Source organism: Acinonyx jubatus, chromosome X (genome assembly GCF_027475565.1).
Source record: "Acinonyx jubatus isolate Ajub_Pintada_27869175 chromosome X, VMU_Ajub_asm_v1.0, whole genome shotgun sequence".
In the NCBI taxonomy this organism is placed as follows: Eukaryota; Metazoa; Chordata; class Mammalia; order Carnivora; family Felidae; genus Acinonyx; species Acinonyx jubatus.
Genome location: NC_069389.1, coordinates 104247840 through 104269943, shown reverse-complemented (window position 1 = coordinate 104269943; position 22104 = coordinate 104247840). Strand labels below are relative to the sequence as shown.

The 22104-nt window shown below is 51.8% G+C and overlaps 1 protein-coding gene across 8 annotated transcripts in view; it reads right to left on the bottom strand.

Moving 5' to 3' along the window:
- Positions 1-7412, bottom strand: part of BCORL1 (BCL6 corepressor like 1) — a 64173-nt gene extending 56761 nt beyond the window's left edge. Inside the window, exons 1-2 of one of the 8 annotated variants that reach the window (XM_053201684.1) lie at positions 6604-6764; positions 5875-6052 (exon numbers count right to left, since the gene is read on the bottom strand). The gene's annotated coding sequence lies outside the window, so the exon portion shown is untranslated. The other 7 variants (XM_027054386.2, XM_027054388.2, XM_027054390.2 and 4 more) reach the window with 7 other exon arrangements.
- Positions 7413-22104: the final 14692 nt, after the last annotated feature.

Sequence of the window (22104 nt, the reverse complement as noted above, 5' to 3'; positions counted from 1 at the left end):
GGGGAAAGGGTGGCTTCTGCTTAAAAAAGAAAAAGAGGGAAACAGAACAGCACATTTGAATTATGGGAATAGAAACAGAGTTAAATTTTACTCTTGACCAGATTTCAACTTCAGTTCACCAAAGAAAGTTTTCATCATAAAATACTGCTTTCAAGTTATGAACAGTGGAAAGGGTACAATTTAGAAAAAGAACAGTTTCTACATTACTTTAAAGATAACCATTCCAAAACTGACATTAATAAAGCCTAGTTAGTATGTGAGACTACATAAAATACTGTACTAGCATCCTAGTGGCCAAGAGGTAGGTTACTTCTTATTACCCCCCTCTTTGGCCATCCTGATGCTAAACCCTCTGCCAAGCATAGACTCACACCTAACTGGAGCTCCGGCATTAAGAAATTTCCTTTCCTTTTGAAAACTCAAAGGTCTAGGGTCTTCCTTCCCCACTTATGTAATTCTCAGTGGCTTCTCCCCTTTCCCGTCTGTTTTACCCCAACAATCTCCACTTTCCCCAGCCCTCTCTCTGTTAGTGTTCACTTTCCCACCCAACTTAACCATGAACTCCTCCTCTCTCAATCCCAGATGCTGGCTAACGCTGGAAAACAGCTCTCTACCCCACTGTGGCCATTCTATTCCATCTCAAATGGAGCTCTCAGCCTAGAATCAATGAACCAGTCCAGATGTCCAACCCATGATTAGTGTCTCTCCTCCATGCCCCCACCCCACCCTCCAATTCTGGCCCAAGGCTCTAAGGCCACTGTTCTTTATCCTGTTTCACTCTGGAATTTCCATAATTCACCTCCCTATATCTAGGATTCCTCCCACTTGCAGACTGGAAAAACTGGTGTATTCCCACTTTCTCCTTCTTTCAAGGCCATTCTACTTAGGTCTGTGAATTCCTTCCCCCATTCAGTATCTTTATTTTAGCCTTAATTTTACAACTAATGCTTAGACTTGTAAGCCCTGGATCTCAGCTAACCTCTGCTTCCTGGGCCCTCCCAGGGCAATGGCTATCAAAGGCAATTTTTTACCTTCTCTGACCCTAGTTCCAGATGACATCTGAGTAAACACCTTCCTCCTTTGCCTCGTTATTCCACCCTCTTTCACATCCTGCATTTTTTTACCCTATATACTATCTCTAAATTCTCTATTTCCCTATGGGTAAATATGTGTATTTTCTTCCTACATGCCAGTTTCTCTCTAACCCTATTTTTACTCAAGATGGTCCTATCTCTTGCACCAAACCTAGTGATTCTAGTATGGAAGTGTAAAGAGTCTTAAAGGTTCTTCAAACTTTACTTTGGAAAACATTAGCCTGGAGATTTCAAGGTTCCACTTTTTCCTTAGTTGACCCTGACCTGAAACCAGCAATGATCATTTTTTCCCCCCTCCACTGCCTAAACAACCCTCTTCCTGACTTTTGTTTTTGCCTTCCTTCTTTCTGGTATTCAAGTCTTTTTCTCCCATAATTCTGCTCCCCTAAAAGAAGCCCCTCTCTGAAACCCATAATCCAGACTCATCATGTGAGATTCTCTGCCACCTGTGCTAAACATTTTTTTCCTATGTAGTGAACTGCAGCAGGAATAAGGCAAACAGACCCCTGGAGGAAACCCTTTGCTTCCCAAAAAAGTCTAGGCCACTGAGAGTCGGATGTCCTACCAGCTCTCAGTAATCAAAACAGCCAGATCTCCAAGTGCCCTTGGTGCAGCCACCATTTCCTCTGGAACTCCCCTCCACCCTGCCCAATCCAGACTCCAACCACAGAACTTTCCAGGGACTTAGCTTTCCTCTGCCCTATCCCAATAATTTGCTGTCTTTTCCTTATGGTCTATTCTAAAGAAACAGTCCTCCTTAACCCCTTCCTCCATCAATGATTCTCAGAGCCAGAACATAAAGAATCCTACCCTTGCTGCATAGCTAGTAACAGGGCCAGCCGTCTCCAAGTCAATTTGAGTAAGGCTCTGTGTCCCATGGCCTGTGCCTCTTGTCCTCCCCATCTATCCCAAAGGCAGCCGCTCCAGTTGCCTTATCAAAAGATGAGCCTGCCTATCAACAGCACGTGGCTTAGTCAAAACAACCATGTCCCTCCTAAACTCTGCCAACCTTCAGATTCTCTGAACTTGAGTCATCAAGCCCCCTGCTCCTCCTAGCTCCCCCAGTCCTTCCTACTAACTTTGCTACTCCATCAAAATTTTACATGTTGCTCTTCCAACCTTTTGCTTCTATTTGAAGCTTCTGGGTGATTTGGGGGATTGAGTTATCCCATTTAATCCCCAGTGGAGTCCTCCAAATTTCTTTCCTGTGTACTGTCCTCTTCAGTACCACCTGGTGACATCACCATTCAATTTGAGTACCCCTAAACTCTGCTCCATCTCCCCCAAAACAAAGTTCCCCCTATCCTAACATTCAAGGACAGGTCAGGTAAACAGAGAATGAGATGACCTTTAAAGTCCCTTCCAACCTTGGGATTTTATTATCAACCTAATCCACTTCCGACACCAAATGCGTCCCCTGTTCATCTCCCCAACGTTGGGCAGTGTGACTTTGAGAAATAGCCTTCTAAGTTGAACAGACCATGCGGCCAACCAGGGTAACGCTAACCTACAACTGCACCCCCAGAAGTCTCACCAAAGATTTTTGCAATTACATTCCACTTCTACGCTATGAGAACGACCTCCAAACTGCCCTGAGTATTCAGCTGTCGCACGAAGTTGTCAGGCCCTCTTCCCACTCCTGCGTAAACAGCCCCTAAACCCTGGGCTAAGACGTGTCCTCGCCAAGTGACGCCTGTCCTTACTATCTACTCTAGAAGACACCAAGAATGAATAAGTATCACCACCACATCGACAGCTTCCTACAGCCAACACTGAAAATTTCAAAACAATAAAACAAAAACAGTGCTTCCACTGGGGGAGGGGGTAGGTGCAGGCGGAATAGAAGGGCACCTCCATGGCCTGGGCTGTTGGCCTCCCGGGTTTGCAGTGTGCTTCCCTCTTCCTTTCCCCTCTACCACATCTTTCCCTACAACAATCTCCCGCCCCTCCATAACACGAAATCCCCAGCCGAGGTGCGGTCGGCTCCTCCCAGACTTACCCCGGACGTCCCTCTGGCCCAGCCTTCCCCTCGGCGGGACCCCGGCGAGGAGGGCCCCCTCCACCGTCCAATTCACCTCCCTGTCCCTACCCGGGCCTCTGAGCGCCCCTGCAGGACTCTGTCCCGAAGCAGAACCTCGAGGAGCCAAGCCCACGAGGCCCGTCGCGGGACCCACCCCCCCTTCCTTCTCCCAGCACCTCGTCCTCCATGCACCCGGCCCCCGGGGCTCTTCGTCGTCGTCGTCCGGGCTCGTACCGCCCCCCGTCGGGGACTCCACCCCCCGCCTGCCCCCGCCCCCAGGACGGCCCCCTCCCCACCACGCACCGCCTGCGCCCTCTGCCCCTGCACGGGACTCCCTTTGGCCTCTGTTCCCCGCCCAGAAGCGGCGGCGGCGGCGGCAGCAACGGCTGCGGCCGCCCCAGCAGAAGCAGCGGCGGCGGCGGCAGCGGCGGCGGCGGCAGCAGCGCCGCCCCGGCCCCGCCCCGCCGCCCGCCGGAGCCCCACGCCCCGCCCGCCCGCCCCGCCGCCGGACTGCTCCCCCCGAAGCCCACCACTAAGCCCCCCCCACTCCCCAGCCGCGATCCGCTCGAATCCAGCTCCGCTGGGCCTGCTGTCTGTTCCTCACGCCCCTTAGGACTCGGGGTGGGGGAGCCCTGAGGTTCGCAGCCATCCCTCTCCCTCCTTCAAGGGCTGGGGGATTGCCCCTGATCCCGAAACCCGGCCCCGTAACCGGAGCCTCCCTCCTTCCACCCCTCGGCTTCGCTCTCAGACCCCTTGCCTCCAGGCCTGGCGCGAAGCGGGTGTAGAGCTTGCACGCCGGATCTCCCCATGGCTTGCCGGGGCTAGTATGAATTGCCCCCATCTCATCCACCTTCAATTTAAGCCCCCTCCCCGCCGCGCCCGGCCCGGCGGCCCCCGCCCCTAGAGCGAGGGCAGCGGAGCCAGGGCGCTCCGAAGTCATCCCCCGCCTTTTTTCCAGGGACTCGGATAATTGCCCCTGCCCCCATCACAGCACTCCCACTCCCGAACCCAGGCCCCGCCGCCACCTAGGGGGTACCCCTTACCCTATGGTTCCCGCACCCCAACACCGGGGAGAAAGCAGCCCTGAAGAGCAACCGTCGCACCTCCCCTCTGAGGTTGGAGGGTATTTTCTCCAGGTCTGTTCAAGACTTCATCACGGACAGCCACCCCCCCCCCCCCAAAACAAGCCCTTTCTCGCCCTGCCCTCCTGGCCAGCCTCCCTTGGAATCATTGGATCCTTGAATTGGAGGGGGGGTGGTTAGGGCCAGGTAGTTAACAAGACGGTAGCCTCCACCTCCCTTTCCGAGGAGTGGGGTAATTCCAATGGTCCCCCCCCCAGGATCAACCCGACCCCCGTTTCCATGGAGACCCCCGCCCAGCCAGGAAGAAGACTCTCAGATCGTGGCGAACAAGTCTCACCTGGCTAAGGGAGAAGGGGGTGAGGAGGGGGTAGGGTAGGGCAGCGATGGGGTACGAAGGTGGGAAGTGGAGGGGAGCTGTCCCGAAGGGAGGGGCGAGGACAGAGCGAGCTCCAGGGAGCGCTACGTCCGGGGACACGAAGAGGACGGCGCCCCCGGGGGGCAAGCAGAACGGCCGCGGGGCGATGAAGGGACAGGGTTGGGAAAACGCTTAGGATAGAAAGAAGCGGGTGGGGGGATACGAGAAAGCCGGGGAGTCAAAAGGGGTGGAGGGGTTGGGGGAGAGAAAAAAAAGACGCACCTGTTCCCGGGTCGGCTCCGCGGGGAGGCTCAGGCCGCCACCCGGGCTCCCTCTTACCCACTCTGAGCCGCCACCCGCCTAATACTGCCCCGATCTGGTGCCCCCCCTCCGCCCCTTATTGCCACCGACCTCCTTCTCCTCTCTTTCCGCGGCGGCGGCGGTCGGACTCTAGGAACTGAGAGGAAGAAGGGAGGGCTCGGCAAAGCGGAGGAGAGACAGAGCCACACACTGGCAGCAGCCGCGGCGAGCGAAAGAGTGAGGGGGAGAGCGGTGTGTGTGTGTGTCTGTGTGTGCGAGCGAAGCCTGGTGGAGTGGGTGCCGGTCGCAGGGCTCGACGGGAAGTGGAGTCCGGCGGGGTTCGCGGGCGGCGCTAGCCGCCGCTCCACAGGACTACAACTCCCAGAATGCCACCCGCCGGGGGGAGGAATGGGGAGGTGGAGGCGAAGGGAGGGAGCGAGCAAGAGAGGGAGGGACGAAAGCAGGGAGCAAGCGGCGGCGAAGGGGGCAGAGCCAAGCAGCCCCGGTGACACTGGGAGGGGAGGGGAGGAGGAGGGGATCGCTCCGAGGACCAAGCGGATTCCGGAGAGGGAGGCAGCAGCAGTGGCTGCAGCAAGCCGGGCAAAAAGCTAGACTCCCAGGAGAGGCGGAGGCGCTCAATCCTAGGGGCTGCAAGAGCCCCACGCTCCCCCCCCCCCCGCCCTCAACGCCCCTCAAATGGGAAGGTTGAGGAAGGGAAAAGATCAGGGCGCCAAAGCCAGGGGTTTCTGTCTCTTTCCCCCAACGCTCTCCACCATATGCCCCGACCTGACTTTCTCAGGCCACTGGTGCCGGATCCAGTGTGCAAATCCAGAGACCCCAGACCTCCCCTGCTGGGCATCACAGAACGGATACATTCAGTCCCCTTCTCCCAGGGGCCTGAGGGAGGCTCCCCTTGCTAGCAGGGCGTGACTCCCCCCTTCTTCCCGCCCCCCCCGTCGTCGCCACCCCCCCATCTCCCTCCCCAGAGCCCCTCCCCTGAAGCCCGAGCTCGCTTCTCCCTACCTTACTAGAAATGGAGTCCCTCCGGGGGCGACTACCCAGCCCCCTCCCTTATACTGGGTCCCTGCCCACCAGTATCTCCTTAGCGTTGCCCCCTTCACCGAAGTAATAGTGGGGACGACCCGAGTTGGACTGGTGGCTACTTTCCCTCAGAGACTAGCCGTCCTTGGCCACGCCGACCCTGTGTAGAGACAGAGAAGCACGTTAATACCGCCCCCCAAAGTTCGGATCCCCGTGGAAATGGCTTACAAGGAAAGAGGGGTTGGGAGTGGAAGTGAGCTGGGGGTGAATCTCAATCCTCAAACCTCGTCCTAGGCGTGGAAATCCAGGGATTCCTCCCTTTCCTTAAAAGCCATCAAATCGCTTGGGGTGGAAGAATGGAGTTAGATTATCTAAACCCCAATGTCCACATGACTCGAAGCAACGCTACATGTAAGAATAAGATACGAACTAGGCTTCTGCCGTGGGAGGGAGAGTATACCGCCGCCCCCCTCACCGTCCTCCAGCCCCCAAACACATACCCCTAGGAGAGTCAGATGGCCTAGGAAGGGGGGGAGGCGGTGGGAGTGCTGGAGAGTGAAAGAGTTGTGGCAGGGAGGGTCCGCGGCCCCCTGAGAGCAAAATCCAGATGCTAAGAGGTGGGTGGGGGGTGCGGCATAATTGCAGACGGTGCCTTTCCTAGCTTTTCCCGGAATCGCCGCCGAACACCGTCTAACACTCGCAGTTGCTTACCAGTCCGTCCCCTAGCCCCATTTGTGCGCGTGAGGCGGCCGGAGCCCGGGAAGCCGGGGCACAAACTCCGCGGAAGCTGGCCTTCGCCGCCGCCGCGCTGCCGCGGCCTCCCTCCCTCCGCTGGCGGCCCCGCCGATCTACCTTCGCCCCCGGCCGAGGCCAGACCCCGCTCGCAACTCCACGCCCCTACTCCACCCCCGGTTCCCCCCCTCACCCTCTCCCCGCGGGTCCGGCCCAGCCCCTAGCGCCGCCCCGCCCTACCGCTCGGTCCCGAGCCCAGCAAGTGCCCCGAACTCGCCCCCCGCCCCCACGCCCAGGCCAGTCCGGCGGGGCCTGGTTTCCCCCTCCTGCCGCGCCCCGCCCCCGAATCCACGTCCTACTTCGCCACACAACTCGGCCCGGTCCGGGTTCGGCCCGCGCCCAGGCCACCAGAGTCTCCGGTTCGGTCCGGTGTACAGCCACCCACCCCGCCCTTGCCTGGGTGCCGGCCTGGCCCGCTGCCTGCGCCCGCCGAGCCGGCCCAGGCGTGAGGTCCGGGTCTGGGTCCCGGTGCCGGCCTCGGTCCCAGCGGTGTTGCCGCGTCTCGCCACGAGGGCTCGGTCCACGCAAGATCCGAACCCGCGCGGGGTGGGGGCCGCGGAAAGCAAGTTTCTTTATCTTCCCTCCGCCCCCGCCGCAGGGCCGCGCCATCCCCCACCCCCCGCGGCGCCCCCTTCACCTGGGCAGAGCCCCTCGGCCGCTGTCGCAACTTTGCTCTTCTCCACGCCGCCGGGGAAGCTGGCGAAGCAAGAGGAGGAGGGAGGTGGCGGGGGGGGGGGGGGGGGGTGCTGGGATCAGGCCGCTGGGCTCCGGGAGGACACGTGGGGGAGGAGGGGAAGGAGGAGGAGGAAGGGGGGGCGGGCCTGCAGTTCTCGGGGCTCCCCCTGCCAGCCCCGGGGAAGCCGGAACCTCTCCCGGCAGCCGCAGACCCCGCACTGGCCACGGGGGAAGAACGGAGCCACCTTCCCCGGCCAGCCCCCGGCTCCAGGAAGGGGGGGCGAGCAACGCCGCTCGGGGTCGGAGAGTGAGCGTTTTCACTCGTGCTTTATGTATGACTCTCTCTCTCCGTTTAGCCTCCGTGTTGGGAGGGGGGCGTGGGGTCTTACATGCGGGGGGGGGACGCCCTCGCCAAACGCCCCGCCCCTTCCCCGGCCCCCCACTTTCCTAACCCAGGCGACCTCGGTGCAAGGCTCTGACGCTCGGGCACCGAGGCCGCCCGCGGGCGCAGCCCCAGCCCCAGCCCTAGCCCTAGCCCAGGCGCCCAAATGGGACAGGTGCTGGGAAGGGAAAATGCCGGGGCTTGCAGCCTCGCCTCGCGTCTCCTGGGCGGCCCACCCTTCGTGGCCACCGCCGGTGCTGCACATCCCCGAGACCACCCTCAAAAGGCAGCCCTTAGCCCGGGAGTGGAGGCATCCTGGGGCGGGGGTGGGGGGTACAAGGAGCGAGAGGCCCTAGGGAGGAAGGAGGAGAGGGACGAAAGATCTGTAAAGAGGGAAGCCTGCACAACTTGGGGCTGAAAACCTGGCTCGAGGAAAACTCCGTTTCTGCCCGCCCCCGCCCCCCCCCCCCACTTCCCGGGGCCCCTCAGTCACCAAACCGAATCCCCTTGACCCTTACCCTTTACCCTAACGACTCCCCGCCTGGCCAAAGGAATAAGTCCTCGTATGTGTTTACATCCCAGGCCATCCCCAGAACTGAAGGGCTGAGAAGCCTGCGGTCCACATTGGAACTCTGATGACTTTACATTAACTCCGAGGAGAGCAGCTTGCGAAGAAGCTGAAGCTGCCGGCAGACTTGCTTTCGTCTTAGGGTGTTTCTTAGCAGCTCCAACCCTGAGCCCGCGGTTGGGACTTCAAAGGCATCGCCTCAGCCTAAAGGGTATTAGGGGAGGTGCCCAGCAGTTCCTGGAGGGTTCAGGGCTTTGTAAACACGGAATGTGAAATGAATAGCAGGAATTTGAAAAAAAAATCTTTATGTTCAGAAGTATTGATATTATTTATTATATATTTATCCATACTAAGGAAGCCAGAGAGTCATTTGAACTAGAAGGAAGCCCTGAGGGATTAATGTCTTCCTCCTCCCTGCCCCCCTTCTTTGTCCCAGGCCCAGAGGTTCCATCTCTAAGCTATGGGGTGTCTTCTCTCCAGTGGAAAGACTTTAGAGATGGCAGGTGAGACTTGCCTGGTATGTCTCCCTCACCTGGTTTAAAGGAGGACTATTGCGGAGGAGGACAAGCAACTAAGGTAGCAGTGGCTTTGCTGTTGTCTGAGGCCTGGTGTTCTATGACCCCTCCTGCTTGTCCTCACCGACCTCAAAACCTACTGCCAGCAGTGTGGACATAACACTTGCCATTTTACTTTGCTTTGGGAACTTCTTCACTAGCTGTTTTATTTGGCCATTCCCATCCTCCTGTGCATCCCCCCCCCCCCCGCAAACACACATTTTAAAAAGTGTTTGGCCGAAGTTGCACCAAGGGAAAGTGAAAATTTGGAAATGATTTCTTTAAACTAATCAACCTATGAATTCAAAAGGCTTTATTAAGTTGTGGGGGATCACCTCTATTGGGCCTGATAAAGCAGGCTCCACCAATTCTGCTTTGATTTAAATTGGCTGTCTTCACTGATTTTAATTTATCTGGTAATTACTAAATTTCCACTTCTATTAAGGGCCTTAGGGCCTTGGGGCTACTTTGCTCTTTGGTCAGAGGCTGAAATGGATTCTGGACACCTCTGTTCCCACTCGTCTGTATCTTACCATTTGGCTGCATCATTTATCTGGTGAAATGAAGGTTGGGGCAAGATGGTTATTTCCTGGCTGCACCTCTAGCTTCTCTGAGCCCTTTCCTGTTGGGGGCCACGCTTCCTGCCCTACAGGAGGTGATGGGAAATCAAGGAGCAGGGTAGAGAGAGCTGTGGGAAACCTTGTAAAGAATGTAGAGATTAATGATTATTTTATATGAGGCTAGAACCACAACATAATCATAATAATAATACCTTTGTACAATGTCAGAGTGTCTACCAAGGCCTTTCACTTGTGTTATTTCATTTGTTTCTCACTACAACCCTCGATTTTGTAATTGAGGAAACTGAGTCTATGGGCATCTATGAGTGACTTGCTCAAGGTCACATGGCTAGTGAATTCCTAAACCAGGACTCAACTCCAGTAATCCTGACTCCACATCCAGAGTTCTTTTCAATATAGTATATAGCACCTCCCTTTAATGCCAAAATGTTCCTTTTCAGGCAGAGTTTTAAATAATTGTTTCTTCCATCAATAACAGCTCCTGGCCTAGGCCTGGACTCTCAGAGAGCCAGCTTGGTGTATTGGAAAGAGGATTGTTTGGAGAGTTCTAAGAACCAGATCCTAGTTCTGTCTTGTTGATGGCTAGCAGGGGGATCTCAGGAGAGCCCTAACATTCAAGTAGTGCCAGCCCAATTCCAGGTACTGTGTTTTGGGTCTTCCTTCCAACTCCAAGCTATAGAAATCAGTGCACCTGTCTTACTCTCTCACAAGCACACCCCAGATTATCAAATGAGATGATGAATGGGAAAGAATTTTGTGCACCATAAACTACTGGACTCAGGCAAGTGTTACTATCATCAGTGTCAGCATCACCAGCCTCCCAAGCACAGAGACCTAGGGGTGACATCTGCCTGGGCTCTGCCCTCCTGAAGCTGACCGGACAAAATAGGGCATTTGGGGCTCCCCAGCTAATTGAAGCCTTAAACCAACCTCTGACTTAATTCAGAGGATAATTGCTTCAATTTTCTTCTTTTTTCCAAAATCAGAGGCCTTCCTTATCTCTCTGGTAAAACAGCCCACTCTTGTGACAACAAAGACTACGACAGCAATGACAACAACAAGGACAACCATTTCAGTGCTTTAGATCTTCAGAGTGTCAGAGTGAAGCAAATTTGAGGCTTCCGGTCCTCCCTCCATCCCCTGACCCCCAGTCAGTTGAAGGTGAAGCCAGGTTTGGAAGTCAGAATCTCAGGACTGCCAAAGCGTTCATTTTAAGCCACCTCAGTTGAAAGCAGACTAGGAGAGAGAAGGGTACCGAAAGAGCCTTGCAAATTTGGGAAAGAGTGAGGCTGGTACTAAGGCTGACAGGGCTGACATGAGTTACATACACTATGTGCTCTACAATGTTTCCCTTTACATTCTGGGAGGGGCCGTGGGGGAGAATTCATTGCTCCTGTTTGTTCTTCATATATCTCAAGCACACAAAACCTATTACAGCAGGTTACTGCTGGAGATGCATTCCCACAGCCCACTGCATGCTGAGGAAGGCCTGTTCTCTGCCCTCTAAGAGCCCTGGGTCTACTTGGGGAGACAGTGTGTCTGGTTAAACTTAACTCTGTAAACAACTAACAGCCTTTCTGGATTTTATAGCCAAAGGGGCAAAATGAGGAAGGGGGCTAAAATCACCCCAGAGGCCTTTCGAGGTCAAGCCTCCTTGCTTCCCTAAGACCCCCAGGCACTTAACAGGGTTCTTAATCATACAGACAGTGTTAGAGGTGGAAGAAACTCTAAGAAATCATCTGCCCTCCTGAAAAACTGGCTGTCGCGGTCCACTGCCAACAAAATCAAGTGTATAAGCCTTCACCTAGCTTCCAGGGTCCTCCATGAACTGGTTCCAGCCTCCTTCCCTTCCAGGCCCCTCACAAAGCCTCTGTTCTCACCAAACCAGACCTCTACCATTCTTGGGACAAGACAAGCGCTTCCTCCACTGCTCCTTCAGCATTTTCTAGGCCCTTCTGGGCTTGTTGAAATCCCACTCAACCATTACTCAAGCTGGCTCTTTCATGCCACTTTCCCTGAACCCCCACTCCCTCCCCATTGAAGTTAACAGCTCCTCAGAGGTTTCCCCCACCACACTGAGCTTGGCCCTTTGTTTAGCACTTCCACACCCTGCCTGTCTCTCCAACTGGATGTCCACTTCCTTGGATGAAGGAACCCAGTATTTCTCAACTGTGTATTACAGCCTCCTTTCTCTCTGTGCCCCCCCCCCCCCGCCAGCAATATCCCCTACCATGGCATGGAGTAGGCTTTCTACAAGTATTTGGGGTTTTTTTATGTTTATTTATTTTTGAGAGAGAGAAAGAGATCGACCAAGCAGGGGAGGGGTAGAGGGAGAAGGAGAGAGAGAATTCCAAGTAGGCTCCACACTGTCAGCACAGAGCCCCATATGGAGCTCGATCCCACAATCCTATGAACCCTGAGATCATGACCTGAGCCAAAATCAAGAGTCAGATGCTTAACCAACTGAACCACCCAGATTCCCCTCTACAAGTATTTGTTAAGTAAATGAATGAATGGATGATCTAATAATCTAATCCCTTTATCTCATAGTGGGGAAATTGAAGCCCATACCTGGCTTCCCTTCCTGCCAATTAAAGACTTGGTTTTAAATTTTAGCCTCCTTTAGTCTTTGTCTTCCCGCTTAGTGGATGGATATACACTGTCTCTAAAGTTATACAGACATGGTTTCAATCCTGGCTCCTTCACTTACTAGCAATATCAACTTAGATCCTTGATTTTTGTCTGAGCCTCACTTTTCTCCTTTGTAAAATGGAGACTAATAAATACTTCCTGAAAATGTTACAAACATCAATGGAGTTCTTGTATGTTAAGCACTTAGAACAGTGCCTGGCACCTAGTAGATGCCCCATAGTAGTTGCTGGGTTTTTTTTTTTTTAATGTTTATTTATTTTTGAGAGAGAGAGACAGAGCACAAGCAGGGGAGGGGCAGAGAGAGACAGAGGGAGACACAGAATCCGAAGCAGGCTCCAGGTTCTGAGCTGTCAGCACAGAGCCCAACGCGGGGCTAGAACCCATAAACTGTGAGATCATGACCCTAACCCACTGAACTACTCAGGTGCCCCATTGCTGGTTTTTTTTGTTGTTGTTTTTGTTTTTGTTTTTGTTTTTTTTTTAGCGTGAGGAGTTTTTAGAGTTCATAACTTGGGAACACCTGCTTAATTCAAGCATGGGAATAAAAGCACAACTCAAACATAATGAAAAGAAAGGTGTATTTTTGGCAAGGGGAAAAGAATAAAATTTAGCAAGACCTTTAAGCAAAACTGTTATCTCTTCCCCCAAAGAGGCTAAAGAGTATTGAGAATGGTGCCCAGTTCAGTGGCCCACATTCAGTGGGTGCTCACCCAATTTCGCATCCTCTGGCTGTGGTGGTACCTCTGTGTAGGCTTAAAGATGTTGGCATGGGACTGAGATGCCCTACCTAATTTACACATCACTATGCTCCCTCTCTCCATGAGCTTACACCTGAGTCCTGTTCCACCTGCTAAAGCCTTCAAGCCCTGCTCCACAAAGCTTTCTATGAATACTTTGCCTGTGAATTCTTGGCCCCGCAGGTAAGTACTGCTTAGCACTTAGTGATTTTCTGTGCTCTGTGACTTAGTACCTCCCCATCTGAGGGCAGGCACTTTGCCATAGAAAGCAGCATCTCCCACAATGCCTGGCAGTGTGAAAACAGACAGCACTCCATGAAGACTTTGGGATTGATTGACAGTAGGCGTTCAATGGGGGCATGAATCCCCTCAAGTACTGCCCAGCATTCAGCTTCCCAATCCCCCAGTTCCCACATACTCACCACTTCTCAGACCCACCACTCACATGATGCCCCAGCCTTTTGAGGAACCATCTTGTCTCTTAGAATTCGTCAGCATCTGGAAGGCAAGGGCCACATTTTACTGTGTCCTCCACACAGCCCAGCATAGCACTTCCAACATAGTTTTGCTGATATAGATAACTTGGTAAAGATACATTGTTATTGTGTGTTTATATGTATCCTTGTGTGTCTGTTCTTGCTCATTAAAGTGCAAGGGGCTCTAGGGGAAGAATTGTCCATCTTGGGAAGAAAGTCACAAGATGATTTAAAAATAAGTAGAGACATGGGATTTAGATTTTTAAAAAATCCAGGGAACAGTGTTCCACCTTCCATACCCATTCAGCCTAACCTCTCACACCAAATTTTCTCAAAGTTTAATATACATAAGAATCACTGGGGGGAGCTTGTTTAAAATTCAAATTTCAAAGCACCCTCCCACCCAGGGTCTTAATGAATAGGTCTGGGGTGGTGCCTCATACTCTGAATTTCTAACAATATCTACTGAGAATTAGAAACTAGAGGGCTCTTGGGCTACACCTTGAAATACATTGAGCACTTTTCCATTTTCATCTTCACCAGAGATCCCCAAACTTTTTGCTACCAAGGGTTTTATTATTTCTTTCCCCTCATGGACCCCATTAAACATAGTTATACATTAAACATAGTTATACATTGTACCAGACATTGTTCTGAGGATTTTACAAATAGTAACTCATGTAATACTCATAACAATATCATAAGGTAATGACTATTATTTTCCCCTTTCACAGATGAAGAAATTGAGGTACAGAGACGTTCAGTGACTTGCCCAAAGTTGCCCAGCAACTAAGTTTCTTTAATTGAGGTCAGGTTCAGGTAATATAAATTAAGCATTTTAAAGTATAAACTTCACTCTCATTTAGTACATTCAAAGCTGGGTGCAAACACCACCTCTACCTGGTTCTAAAACATTTTCATCACCCCAAAATGAAACTCCATACCTGTTAAGCAGCTGCTCCTCTTTCCTCCCTACCCAGCCTCTTGCCAGAGATAATTCCTATCTGCCTTCTGTTTCTATGGATTCACCTATTCCAGACATTTCATTTAAGTGAAATCATATGATCTGTAGCTTTTTGTTTCTGGCTTCTTTCACTTAGCACAATGTTTTTGTTTGTTTGTTTGTTTGTTTGTTTTTAAGTAGGCTCCACACCCAACACAGAGCTTCAACTCATAACCCTGAGAACAAGAGTCGCATGCTGTACTTCCTTGAGTCAGCCAGGCACCCCGACATAATGTTTTTGAGGTTCATCCACATTATAACATGTATCAGTAGTTCATTCCTTTTTATGGCTGAATAATATTCCATCATGTGGATATACCACAATTTGTTTATACATTCTTAGCTAATAATTTTTGAAGTTAGTATCTGAATCCAGGCAGTCTGGTTCCAGAGTTGGTGCTCTTAACCCTCTGTGTTCAAAACACTTATCTGCTTAAACAAGATGTATTTTCAAGTAATAATTTGTCATTTGAAAATATATCAGATATGGGGTGCCTGGCTGGCTCAGTCGGAAGGGCATGCAACTCTTGATCTCAGGATCATGAGTTCTAGCCCCATGTTAGGTGTAGAGATTACTTAAATTAATAAACTTTAAAAATTAAAAATGTATCAGAGACAAATAAAACTTTGCCAGAACTTCTGATCAGCCCGAGATAGTCATACTGAAGTCATTCAATTCCAGCTAAAGCCAAAAACACTTCATGTTGTAGTTAACCTCTGCAGCTTTGTGATATATGTTTCACTTAACTTTATGAAATGCAGACACAATTCATAGACTCTCTCCCAGGCTTTTATGGGTTTGGAGACCCTGCTTTGGGATCCATTGATGATAAATCCTTGCAAGGTGCCCCAGTCAACAGAGAGATTCCATCAGGTTGCTCAGAGGACTCTACTGACAATCTAGAAAGCGGGCTCAAGCATGTTAGAAAGTTTTTCCACACCAACAAGCTACATAAGAAAGGAGCTGGAGCTTAACCTTTCAGTAAACTAGAAAATTCCAAAATCCAGGAAGTCATTCTACTTGAATGTACTAGTTAACTAACCAGGGTTTTCCCAGCAAGGATACATAGGGCCAGGCCATATACCGAGGACAAGTAAGACAGCCCTATAGCAGAGCGCCTGGGTGGCTCAGCCGGTTGAGCGTCCGACTTCGGCTCAGGTCATGATCTCACGGTTTGAGGGTTTGAGCTCCGCGTAGGGCTCTGTGCTGACAGCTCAGAGCCTGGAGCCTGCTTCGGATTCTGTGTCTCCCTCTCCTCTCTGCCCCTCCCCCACTCTGTCTCTCTGTCTCTCTCTCAGAAACAAACATTAAAAACACAGACAACCCTTTAGCTTCCCCCTGCAAAGTGACAGCATAAGTTGGACTTGCCAGGGAGGCCTTCTAGATCCAAAGCATCTGCTCTGACAGAACCTGAGGTAAGAATGCTATTCCCACACAAGTCTGATTGCAGGATTTTTCTCCTGACTTTTTGAGTGTGTGTGTGTGGGGGGTGCGATTAGGTTCGTGTCTTTTCTGGAGTTTGTGACACCTTTGCTCCATGTCTGAGAGCCTCATTTGATGTCCTGAGCACCTCCCCCTCTAAAGGGGTCCTTCATTAACCCATCAGAGACTAAACAACCAGACTAGATTCAAAACCATTAGCCCTGATTTCTCTCGGCAGAGTAAAATGAACATCAAGGAGAACCTTGAAGGGAAAAAGATTCCACAAAACATGTTGCTAGAGAGGTGAGAGAGGAATGGTGAGAGATGAAGGCTTCTTCATTTTTGTAGCCCCAGGGCCTAGCAGAAGGCCTGGCACAGATGAGAAAGCACTCAAAACATGTTTGTTGAGTGAATGACTGAAAGAGAACCTTCTTGTTGGTCTGGAGGTCATTATGGAGGCATTGTAGAGCTGCTGTGTGTGGGGACAGAGAATGGAGCGAGGTTGGCATGTGTCTGGAGCGGCCTGCCAGAACCTACACAGACCGTGTTTTTCTCTGCCTGAAAATTTCTCTCAGGCAAAGTTCTCAGAGCCTGCAAGTCTCAAAAGTAGATTCCTCTGAGCTCACTGTGTGCTTTATTCTACTGAACTCAAGTCAGAGGAACTTAACAGTGGCATAGTGTTGTAGGGAGAATCTGATGAGAACACCTATATAAAAGCATATTGAAAAAGATAGAGAGCCAGAAAATTCTTATTAACTTAGCCATACTGGCTTCACATGATCTAAATGACCCTTTGTGCCATTTGGCCAGGTAGCTTTCTACCTATGAGTCTTATCACTTAACACGAACATGTGCAGATACCCCCACCCCCAATACACACTTTTTATAATGCAGCAAACTCTGTTTGCCAGAATCCAAATAACCACAACCATCAGAGAATCAGAATGTTCTTTTTGCAATACAGTGCAATAATCCCTTACATTCATGTGGGGCTTTGCAGGTCACAAAGTGCCTCCCCATCCACGACCCCATTTGTTTGTTGATTGATGTTCAGAATAGTCCTGAGGCTTTGCAAGAGTCTGGGAGGCCTTGTGAAGAAGCAAATAGCAATGACACATGTGGTGCGAGTGGCCTTGGCTGTGTGCTGGGTCTCTGAACACCAGCCCACAACACTCTGTTGTTGTGGCAGAGACATCAGGGTTACAGTGACTTGCTGCTACAGACTTGCAAGGATTTACCAGCACTTAGGCGACAGGGCTGGTGGGATGGGACTCCTGCGGCTGAAAGAAGCTGAGATGCATTTGCACGTGGTTGGCACTGTCGTGGCAGCAAAGGAGGCAGAAGGTTTGGATCACCCCTCCCTCATTTCCTTCCATCAGTCATTAGATGAGCAGATGTTGGATGCTTGAGCTCCTTCCCCCCCCACCTTGTTCTGAGTATTGAGGGTACAGAAACAAACAAGACTTGTCTCCTAGACCTCTCTGGCCATATGATTCATGAGGACTCCCCTTCCAGTCTCTTCTTGTTCATTATAGCCAGGGGACAAATGTTGAGGGAAGGGGTTCCACCTAATCACTCCTGTCTATTTCCCTTTCTCTCTCTCTCTCTCTCTCTCTCTCTCTCTCTCTCTCTCACACACACACACACACACACACACACACACACACACGATGCTTTACTCAGGGCCTCAAAAGCTCCAAGGTTAACCGGTCTGTGTCACATACCTCTATTAAGGAGAGTATTGAATAAACCAGATCCGCGAGAGCAAAATAAAAATTTGTAATACATAGTAATAATAATGGTATATCCCATAGTAATAATAATGGTAATCACATCTGTATAAAACTTAATAGTTTACAAAACACTTCCATCCCTATTCCTTGATTTGATCCTATGTCCTGTCATCATCTCATATCCAAAGACCATCTTCTGATTGTGATCACCAGCTGTGAGTGAAACAAGACAAAGGCAGGGCTAAGAGTCCTGCCCCCTGGTTTGTTTTTTGCACCTTTTTTCTTTTTCTCTTCCCTCTTTCTCTTGCTGTGCTGTCTGTGGAGCCTGAAGTTGCCTATGACTCAGCTTCCCAGACTCCTGAGAACCTGGAAACCCAGGGAAAAGGGCTACCGATCAGTAGTCTCCCAAGCCTTTGACTTCTTCCAGAATTGGTGCCCTGAGGAGAGAAGACTTTCCTCTTTGGGCAACCCCAAAGTGAGCACCAACCCACCTCAGCAGATTGGGCAGGCCCCGCAGAAGGGGGGACTTTTCATAGAATAGGGAAAGGAGTGGAGCTTTTAGTACGATGTGAAATGGGGCTTTGAAGCAGGGGAGGCAACTGCTAAGTACGGACTTTGCAGAGTGCAGACATACCAAAGGAACCTGGTGCTTGCGGGAGAAGATCCTAGTGAAGGGCAAGAGGAGCCCACTGGGTCGTATCCACTGGGTCTGTAGGCCTTTTTTTTTTTTTAACCTAGCTACTTCACTCATCCCCATTACCCTCTGTACCTCCATATACTCTTCATTCCTCCAGCCTATTCGCTGAACCCCCATCTACCCCATTCCTCTAGTGTAGCCCCAATTTTCTGAGCTAAAGATGCTTTCCGTGAAAGGCCACCCCAGAGATTCTCAAGCCACCCCAGCCTAACATTCTCAAACTCCCCTATCCCTTTTTCTACTAGGTACTTCCTCCATAGCGATGGCCACACCAGTCACACCCTCCGCCTGGCCCAGTGCTGGCCCCAGATGAGAGCGCCTGAGAAACTCAGGAGTAATAGTGGGTATAAAGCCACTGTGTTCTGGTGGTTTGCAGCAGTACATCAAAGCCTGTCCTCTTTGGTAGGAGGGGTCAGGGCTGTCTGTCCTGGCAATCTTGAGCAGGGGCTGAGGGGAGGCAAACAGCAGGTAAAAGCTGCTTTTAGCTAGTGGCCAGGTTAAAAGGGGATGGTGGTGCTGAGTGGCTGCCATGCTGGGCTGGGGATGAAGACCCACGACCCCCTCCTCCCTGTATCCCTGGTTGTGACCGCAGACAGTTGAATCTTCCAGCTTTGTCCAGCCTTGGAAACCTCTTTGCATCAGGAAAGGAGCTTCATTCCAGCCCAGGAGCCCCTGGCTGAGCCCTCTTCCAGCCCTTACACTGACATTTGGGGCAAGTCGAATTAGCACTGTCGCTCAGGCAGTGGCAGCCAGTGCGGGGTCGGGAGTATGTAATTGCAACCACTTCCTGCCCCAGCTTGCCCTAGGGCCGGCCACGCCCCTTGAGGACAGTAGGGGCGGGGCCCAGGTACAGTGAGGGAGTCCGATTGGTGGGGGGGGGGGGGTTGCGGAGCAGGGCGGCTCTCAAGGGAAATCAGCTGAGACTCATAAAGGAAGGGGGGTGCCTTCAGTTCGAGCCAGCCAGCCCGAAAGGGCTGGGGCCTCAGGGCATTCTATTGGCACAGTGCGTCCCTGCAAAGGAGGATCCAGAGAACAGTCCCTCTCTGACTGTTATATGACTAGTTCCAATATTAGCTTTATTCATGAGATCTGAACACTCCCAAGCCCCAAAGGAGAGGGGGAGGGGAGAGTTGGGGTCTACACCCATAGGGACGATCTCCTCTTTTGGCTTGGCACTGCTCTCTCTGAGCAAGTTAGGACTGAGAGAAGACATTAGGGGTGGGAGCTGCTGAAAAGACTCTGGTGGTACACAACACCAGAATTTGTAAATGCCTCTCCCTTCCTGGAGATCCCAAGATTTGCTGTTTGTATCATTGGTCTGTCTACCCAGGTCTTGGAGTGCCCATTGTGTACAGAGCCAGTCCTCCAGCAGGTAGAATGGAGGTACAAAACAAGCAGACAGGTGGCTCCCTCCCTTTGGCGAGTCAGACATCAACTGGGCGAGTCAAAGTGTGCACTCTGTAGTCAAAGATGGAGATTGTGGTATTAGCTGTGTGACCTTGGGCAGTTTGTTTATCTTCTCTGAGCTTCAGTCTCCTGGTGTGTAAAATGAAGCTACTAATACTTGACTTACAAGGTTGTGGTAAAGGTAAAGTAAGACACATATGGGAGAGCGCTTTGAAAGCTATGAAACACTCTATGAAGGCAAGGGAGGGATGATGCTCTTATTAAGTGGGGTGGAGGTGGGAGGGAGGACCCTGATGGGTGAAAAACGAGTAGGCACCAATGATTAGGGTGCAAACTCTCCAGGAGAGTGTTAAAGTAGCATGCTGTAATGAGGCTATCAGAGGCAGGTGGGGGGTTAAGTCTGCCTCGGCTTCTAGTTAGAGGTGGGTCTGAGAGGAGAGTCCCTGGGGAAAGGCGGCCAGGCGAGGTGGAGAAAAAGCCATAATTTCTCTCCTTTTGAGAAGAGCTTGAACGGTCCCGGTTGCCTTAATCATGCCCATGTGAAGAGAGGCCAGCGGTGGGTAACGAGTTTTGTTTGGGGGGAGGGGGTTGCCTGTCAGCCCTCGAAGTGTAAGGCAGCAGCTGGAAGCGAGCCGCTTACTCACATACCACGCCTGCAGCGTGCACACGGCTCGCTGGAATGAGCCCGGAATGTCTCCTCTCCTCGCCCTCTGCAGACGGAGGAGAGCCGAGGGGAGCTGGGAGAGTTGAGTACGTTAAATGACAGCTGCAAACCTGTAGGCTTCTCCATCCCTTTCCTGCTCTGGCAAGGGCTGCCCAGGCCCAGGGTGACCCCTGCCCTCCCTTCCCAGACCGGCAGCCTCATGGGGGGGGGGGGGGCATCCGCATTTGCTAGGTGAATGTTGGGGGAGGGTGTGCCCGGGTATAGTTTCGTGGCACATGCACCCACGTCTATGCATGTCAGCAGCCACTTGTGCAGATCCAGGCAGTTGTCTGCATACAAACATGTGTCATACATGTGCATGCTCCAAGTGGCGAGAATGCGGGACTGACATTTTTGCTCCTGTGTGACATTGGACCTTCTCATCTGTAAAATGAAGAGCGTTGTACCAGAGCATCTTGGAGGGCCCTCTCAGCCCGAGTGTTCACTGTTTCTACAGAGTGAGGCAGGTGGGGGGTTTCTACAGAGTGAGGCAGGGTTGTGGCCGCCTAAAAAGTCAGGGCAGTGAAAAAAAATCAGCCAAACCAGTTGTGACGTTGGCTGTCGACACTTCAGATGTTTAGGTTTGGAGATTCAATTTTCAAAAGGCCAGTTACTTGGCATCATGTAACATCTGTTCGCTTTCCAAGGAGTGGTCTTACACTGACACTGGGACTGTGGTATGATGGTGTTTGTCTGCTTGCTCTGTGTGTGTGTTTACACATGTGCAAGTGCATCTATGGGTGCATGTTTAAATTGCATCACAGAATATTAGAGCTGAACAAGATCCTGGAGGTCATCTAATTGAATCTCTTCCATTTCTAGTTCATTTATTCAACAGCCCTTTTGTGAGCTAGGATCTGTGCAGGGAGCTGCAGAGATAAATAAGGCATAGTTTCTGCCCTCCAGGAGCTCACCATCTAGCAAGGGGGAGAAACATGTAAACAAGTAATTACAATGCAATGTGATAATAGAGGTATGAATTGTACTGTGCCGTGGGAGAGTAGAAGAAAGGCCAATTAATTCTGCCTGGGGGTAAAACTGTCTGGGACAGTTGCACGCTCCACAGCTTGTGAGCTTTCCCCTTCACCTTCCTAGTTCCAAAATATTCAGCCTGTTCTCCTCTACCCCTTTCTCTCAGGAAATCTAGGAAGATGTCTGCACAACCTGACATACTAAGATCCACATGGCCCACTGGAATCCACCCTGACCTATACCCTTATCAGCTATAGGCCAAGAGAGGCTTGATTGGGCTAGCTGAGGTTGCCTGTGGCACGGGTTTAGCTCCTGTTGGGGTGGGGATGGACAGTAAGAGGGAGGCCAAGAGAACTGAGAATTCAGTCCTTCCTACCTGGCCAAAGGGGAGAAAGGAAGGAGATCACCTTCTGCAGGGCATGCCCTTTGCGTTTTCTGCCCCAGGCAGGGGCTGCATTACACACTCGCTCTCCCTTGCCAGGCGCCCCTGGTGAACAGCAGTGCCCGGTAATGAGAGGGTTGCTGAGGATAATGGGGTAGCCTTAGTCAGTGTGGAGAGCAGATTAGAGCGGAGGGCAGTTCTAGCAGAGGCAGGGGAGACAATAACCCCGGGCTGGGCACCAGGTTCTCCCTCTGCCCTACCTGCCCAAGAGATGGCCGGGGGTGTCTAACCTCCAGACCTCCACCTCTACCCAATCTAGCGTCTTTCTCCCTCTCCATGGGCAGAAGGCGAACCAGCCTCGGGGCCTACCACCCCACCAGGGCGGGAGCACTCCCTCCGTCCCACCCCTGTATCCATAAAGCCCGGAGATGCTACAGCGAAGGGAACCCTGGGAGTGTGCCTTGAATGACCCCCA